General features: G+C 32.6%; 1 long non-coding RNA gene across 2 annotated transcripts; it reads right to left on the reverse strand.

The window, feature by feature from the left end:
- Window positions 1–468: 468 nt before the first annotated feature.
- On the reverse strand, window positions 469–6,085 carry LOC136062259 (uncharacterized). 2 transcript variants are annotated; one of them, XR_010624060.1, is made up of 3 exons: window positions 5,806–6,085; window positions 4,938–5,034; window positions 469–626 (listed from the first exon to the last, which is right to left on the reverse strand). It is a non-coding gene; the product is annotated as an uncharacterized LOC136062259 (long non-coding RNA). The 2 variants fall into 2 exon arrangements; XR_010624061.1 differs by having other exon boundaries at window positions 4,908–5,034.
- Between the last annotated feature and the right edge of the window lie 1,201 nt (window positions 6,086–7,286).

Consider the following 7,286-nt stretch of genomic DNA (forward strand, 5'->3'; position numbering starts at 1 on the left):
CTTATTAATTTATTAACCCTTGATAAGGAGGGTATAATACTGTCATAATTTATTAACCCTTGAATTTTTTTTTTTTTTTTTGGAGAATAAGTTTGGATGACATTTAAAGATTAAAAATTACAAAAATTACACCATAGTGTTCCATTAAGCACCTAAGCATGCATTCAACTACTCAAAAGATTTTCTCAAAAAAAAAAAAAAAATACTCAATAGATGATGAGAAGAAAACAATAGCCTATATAATATGACATGCAATACCAAAACAACTTGTATAAGATTATCAAACTTCTATATCAAGATTGTGCTTTACTGCTTTAAAATTTACCTTGAAAATACGAAAATACTGGTGAACCATATTTGACTTCACTACATTATAGTCATGATACAAATTTTTATGTAAAATTCAATAGATATTATAAGGAAAATTTTGATGCATTCAAGCAAATATATAACTGATCCAAACAGCCACAATACAATTAAATACTCTATATTGACTTAGTCAAAAAATTAAAATAACTAAAAACATAGTAATCAAAGATGAAATAAGTCCATCCACTTTCAAGCTACAAATTCCTTCTCAAACTTTGATTTTGACAGTAAATACTGAGTTTGGCATCAAGATGAAGCTGCAAACAAAGAAAAGAAGAAGTTCAATATTGTTTACTCAAGTAAGAAGAAAAAAGAAGAAGCTTGAAACTGGGAAAACAATTCCAAAGGATAGATTAAATAGTCTACATAATTCTTTGAAGTACTCCATTATTAAATCCTAATTTATGGTCAAGTGCAAATTTCTTCTTCGCATTCTCTGTACTTCAAAAATACTTTTGAGAGAGGGCTTTTTGTTCTTTTGATTCAAAGTAGTGTAAATCTCATTCACAACTCTAATGTGAGTCTGATTGACAACAATAATCAAACACGTTCAAGGCAATTCATCAAATGACAAAACACCCAACTCACATTTGCACCAAATCTAAGCAGCCTAACTCACTGGCTTGAAGAAAGAAAGTCCAAAACCTTAGCTGAAATTTTTTTACTACAAAGAGGCAAGTACTTTAGCTGGGGAAAAAAAAATGCAAGTCTAAAACTCTTCCCTAACCTATATAAAAAAGATTAAAAAAAAAAAAATGAAAGAAACGTTCATCAAAGTATCCTTGACAGTAAGAAAGTCCAAAACCTTAGCAGAAATTTTTTTCTACACAGAGGCAAGTACTTTTAGCTGCAAAAAAAGAAAAGAAAATGCAAGTCTAAAAGTCTTCCCTAACCTATATAAAAAAGATTTAAAAAAAAAAAAAAGAATGAAAGAAACGTTCATCAAAGCATCCTTCACAGTAAAATATATTTTACTACCCAAAACACACACACACACACACACACACACACACACACACAAAAAGCTTCATGTGATGATTATGCTTAATTATTCTGTAAAAATTAAGGTGATCAATATTTGGTCACTTAAGGTACAGAGCACTGAGCACATAGACTTTTTGAGTCTATATTCCACCGCAAAAGTTCTTATGTGATTATTTAATATTAAAAAAGTCTATACTGACATACCACTTACAGTTTCATTACAACCAAAACTAACTTGGATTTGGTTAATAACCCAAACAAAATGAATTCTAACCCAAATACCTTAATCAAAACCAATCCAATAGTACATTACATTACTCCAATATTTCAGAAACCAAACCCAACCAGCCCAACATGAATGATATGTAAGTAAGTATTAACATAAGGAATCCAAGCTAGCTAGGAAAAATAAAAACATAAATCAATTTTTTTTAGGGTGAAAAACAATGCTTTTGGTAAAAAAATTTCAATAATAAGATGACAAAACTACTTGATGAGGGAACATTGTTGCCGCCACCATTGTCATTATCATCATACCCAACTACAGACATGTCTTCTTTACATTGAAACTCCATTCAAAATTAACACCCATTTATAACAAAAATTACTTCCTACTTGAATAATTAAAAATTTTCCTTCACCACCTTGGCAAGCTTTATAAACATGCAAGAAACATCTAGAAATCCTACTAAAAAAGAGCTAATCTTCATCACCTGTTTTACAATGCATTTCAAACCTCACTTGAACCCTTTGACAAATCAATTTAGAATCTCAGATTGGCAGATTGGTAAGACTAAAACAAATTATATTGAAAAGATTACAACATGAGTTATCTAATGATCTATATTGTTGGTTTTGCGCCAACTGGCTGGGTAAATGATAGCGCCTAATGCTAACCCAAAATAACATCAATTATGCCAAATTCGACATTAACATTAACAATATTAAAATATTCTATTCTATTACCATCTTGAACTTCCAGCCAACCAAGGAGAAAGAAAAAAAGGTACCTGAAATTTGAGAAGTAAGGACTAAATCTAGCCAAATGAAGTGTAAATTGCATAAATGATTGACTCACAAATAACCTTAAAAACCCCAAAAGCCCAATCTTCTCCTTTGCTTTTTTCACAATTTCCCATTGACCAAACATAAAATATAGTAGGGTAACGTACTATCTAAAAAAGCACCTGATATTTGGGGAATATATGTGACTCCAATCTACCAAACCATGTAATCCTCAATTAAAAAAAACAAAAGAAAATATCATATCATTTTATAAATAGCCATAAAATCATCAAATGATTATAGGAATATTACTTTGTAAGCACCCCCCCCCCCCCACCCCCAAAAAAAAAGAAAAAGTAGCCATATAGTTTAGTTTTGAACTTAACTTTCATCCAATGAAATCAAGACATTTCTCAATTTTCATACACTATTACATTGACAACCTTACTTTTATGCTTGAACTCAACATGGTTTCATTTGATTTAAGTGTTGCATAGGATTAAATGCATTTTTTTTTTCTTGTGTTGAGGCTTCTATATAACTGTGTTGTTTTCATATTGTTAATACAAAATAGTATACAATATATGAGGAAGACATGATTAAATGATGAAAAAAAAAATAAGCCAAAAAAGAACTATAATCAAATTATTTCAGTAAAACAAAATTATTGACTCACCTAAAACCAAATTGAAAACCTTTTCATGTTTTGCTAGTTTACTCTGCAACAACAAACATTTCTTTATAAATTTTTTTGACTACTTAAATATTGAGAATTTGATTTGAGAGAGAGAGAGAAAGAGAGAGAGAGAGAGAGAGAGAGAGAGAGAGAGAGAGATTGTAAATAAAACTCCACATAGGCAACATGCATAGCAAGTCAATGACCATCCATCATTTTAGAAGCAAGCAATACAACACTGTAAGGTTGAATTTAATCAACCATCTTGTTGATTTTATTCTGTATCAATTTGCTTGTATTTCAGTACTTAGAAACCTTGTATTTGAGTGGGATTCATGTAAGGGTAGTGAGTGAAAGAGTGTGAAGAAATGCTCAAGAAAATGCAAGAAAGTAGAGCTTCACAGCTAGGACTTTCGAGTGACTCGTGACTGGCAAGCCACCAAATTCAGCACACGAGTGAAGTGTGCAAGAAGGTGAACAGTCGCGCCAGCTGGAGTCCTACAGGACAAAAAGTCCAGCCTGGCCATTTTGTTAGCTTGCTGCTTGAACTTGTGACTTAGCCAAGTCGCGAGGCCAAGCCGCCAACAAGCTCTATTTTGAAAAACCTGACGTTTCACATTCCTATCCACCCTAGTATAAATACCCCTTAAACCCACGAAATGTAGAGAGCTTCCAAAGAGAATTAGAGAGAGAAATCTTACCTAAAGAAAAACAAGATTGCCTCATCCACAATTTTCACCTAAAAGACTCTTCAAATTCCTCTACTTTCTTCTTCTCCATTGATACATCCTTGAGAGGTTTTTGACCAAATCCTTTTCTCACCACACCCACGTTTGTGAAAAAGTCTTTTGGTGCTAAGGGAAGCAGTTTGGAAGGGACCAATGGTTATTGGTTAATGCTATGGTTTGTAGTGGAATCCAAGAAGCTAGAAAAGACAAAGGTTCGGCGTAACCTCCTTGGAGCAAGAAGCTTGGAGGGCTTAGGTACTTGGGTAGATTAGGCTTGGAGGGTCTATTGTTGTTCATGTATCCCAACTACATTTTTTTAGGAGATTATTGATCGCTTGGAGGGCGGCGGAGAGGTTTTACACCGAGGGCTTTGGTTTCCTCTTCGATAACACATCGTCGTGTTGTCTTTATGTTTGCATCTCTCTTCCCTTTATCTTTACTATTTAATTTCTGTTGTGGATGTGATTTTAATTGGTTTAAATTGATTATCAATTCTATTATAAGCTTGCTATCATTTTCCGCACGTACTTTGTTTGATATAAAGCTTGAATTGGTATTTTGTTGTTTGGGGGTCTAAACGTTCATAGTGTTTTCAACGCTATTTGAACTTTCAAACATATTAAATCAAAGGCTTCTTCATCCTTTACAATTGAGAGAATACAATTCATGATGCACAAATTATTCAAGAAAGAATATTATTTTGTCCAAATGGTTATGTTATGCAAGTCTAGATTGATAGTTAAACCAATCTTATGCAGTAGTGGAAGCCACTGTTGTTGTCTGGTGTAAATCTTTTTTGTTTGGACAGAACCTAAGACCAAACTCTAAAATTCAAACCCATAGCTTAGTTTCCCCTAAAATTTCAAATACACAATCTCATTGTCCATTGTGATTCCATCTTGGTTCAAATTAAAACCTATAAATCCCAAATAGAATCCAATAAGAATTGGAATTTAAAATTCCTTATGAATTTCGAAATTATATCTAGAATTTAAAAGCATACGAATCAATGCCTACAAAGAAACTACACTAAAATCAAGTTTCTAAGTGGTAGCCACGTGAACCCAGATAAGAATTCACAAAATTAAATCAAAAAAAGAAGAAGAAAAAACATAACCAAAGTAGGATTGAATATAAAATATTACTTAGAAAGAGAGTAGAAAGATTGGACACACATGATCTTAAGAGCATCTCAACTGCATAAAGTGGGGCTAGTGCTTGAAGCATTGGTAAAAGTGTCTGCTTCCTGATGCTTGCATGTATTAATGTTCCCTACTAACATTTCAAATGAGTTAGCCCTTGATCAAAACCATATATGTGCTTAAGATAAAGATCAGTGATTAAATTACCCCTTAAATGAATAGGAGCAATACATAACTACTTGCAAAAGAGACCAGAAGATTGATTATAAAGCAATAACATTTGATACTTTCTAAAAATTTAACAAAAATCTACCAAACAGGGAAAAAAAATTTTAACCAAAAAACAATAATCAACAAAACAAAACCCAAGAAATTAAAATTAAGAACAGAAACAGGAACTAAATCTTAAAAAAATCTACCAAACAGGGGAAAAAAATTTTAACCAGAAAACAATAGTAAAAAAAACAAAACCCAAGAAATTAAAATTAAGAAAAGAAATTCCAATGATTTGCTTTTCCACCTACAAACCCAAAAAAAGAAAAGCTAAAGAAAAACCCATTAATTTTTTATTACACAGATCAGAATTGAAATCAATCAATAATAAATGAAATCTACAGCTGAATCCAAGAGAGAGTTAAAAACAAAAACCTAAATACTCATTCGAGAAGTGTAAAGAAATTAAAGAGACCAAAAATACTCCCTGCTTTCTACCTTGATTGAAAAATTAACGAAAACCAAACGAACAACACAAATACCCCAACCATAAACCAAATCTAATTGAATAACCTTAATCAAAATCAAATGTAACCCAAATGCCTAAATTGAACCTATACTACCAAACACCCAAACATAAATCATAGTTATCGCATAATTTTAAAAATAAAATAAAGAAAACCTTTACCTGTAACGGTTCCAGCCGCATGACGGTGGTGGCTACTCTGGGATTTATCTCTTTTTCAATCTCTATTATTCTTCTTCTACAGTCTCAGATTTTTCTCTCTCCCAGTCCCCACTCCATGCCTTCTCTGTTTACCGTTTTGCCTAGGTTTTGGGTCTGCAAAAAAATGGAAGGAAACATGTTACCATTGTTGGGATCTCTCGCTTTCGCTCTCGGTCTCTCTGTGTGTTAGTCTTCAGCACGCCTCATCTCGCTATCCTTTGTCCATGTACCAATCTTTCTTTTCTTTTCTTTTCTTTTTTGGTTTTAAGCAGTTAGTTTCTTTTTATAGCAAAAGGCTCCCAAATAGTATTTTAACATAGTGAAACATTGTAACGTGCTGCTATTTTACTTAAAAGTTGTATACGTGGCAGTATTTTAAGGGGTCTTTTTTCCTATTTGTCAATACCTCCTTAAATGTAGGAACTAACTTTCTCTAAGCTTTTGCTATTATATATAGTATATGATTTATTGTAAGACACATTAATAATTCCATCATTAAGAATGGACATTTCTAAACACATTAATAATAGTTATATCATTAATAATAGATCATTTTTGCAATTAAGACAGATTGGTAACTCTTCTATTACTAAATAATAATACTTGTTATTTTGAATTCTTATTTTTGTTGTCTTGTTAATTATTCATTGAACACTTTTAGTTTGAGAAAGTTGTAGCGGTACTGGAATGCAAGTTCGCCACAAATAGGACAAAAATCTTCTTCTACATGCCAAGAAACTACATCTCGTGGTAAGTATTTCTTGTAATATTTTGTTATACTTGCAACATGCATTCTATATGATATAATTTGTGGTATGTTTTGAAGAATTTTACTTTGCCTTTTGCTGTTTTGAATTCTTGTTGTTATGATGTTGGTAAAATAATTGTGATTATGACTTCATTATGGACTATGGTATTTTGTGCTCAAAAAATCTGGTTTGTTCACAGAACCTCATTACAAGATAGGATTTCTTCTAAATAGACGAGAGTGAAATTTGTTAGATCTATTGTCTAAGCAGCCTTCACCTTCCTAACCTGCTCATCCTAGTCCTATTCATTCATTCTAACAACCAATGGGTGATCCTTTTACGAGTGAGTCCCATCTTCATTGAAGGTTTCTAAGCTAAATCACATTCGATGGGTCTATCAGATTCCAAGTATTAACATCTTCAAATTCTTGAGTCTCATGAGTGGATGCCAAGTATTGCCAACTGCTAACATTAAAGAAAATAAAAACTTTACTCAGTCAGTTGAGAGAGAGAGAGACAGAACATTAATGTATAAGAACAGGTGGCCGGCGGTGTTATGCAGATTCGCAATTGAGTAGGGGTGTGGGTGATCGGTGCTAGTGCGACGATGCTAGTGGCAGCGTGTCGTGTATGGTAGCATCGTGTGTGGCATGTGTTGTTGCGCAGTTGATAGTGAAGGAGAAGCAATGCTCT

This window comes from Quercus suber, unplaced genomic scaffold (genome assembly GCF_002906115.3).
Source record: "Quercus suber isolate HL8 unplaced genomic scaffold, Cork oak 2.0 scaffold_396, whole genome shotgun sequence".
Taxonomy (NCBI): domain Eukaryota; kingdom Viridiplantae; phylum Streptophyta; class Magnoliopsida; order Fagales; family Fagaceae; genus Quercus; species Quercus suber.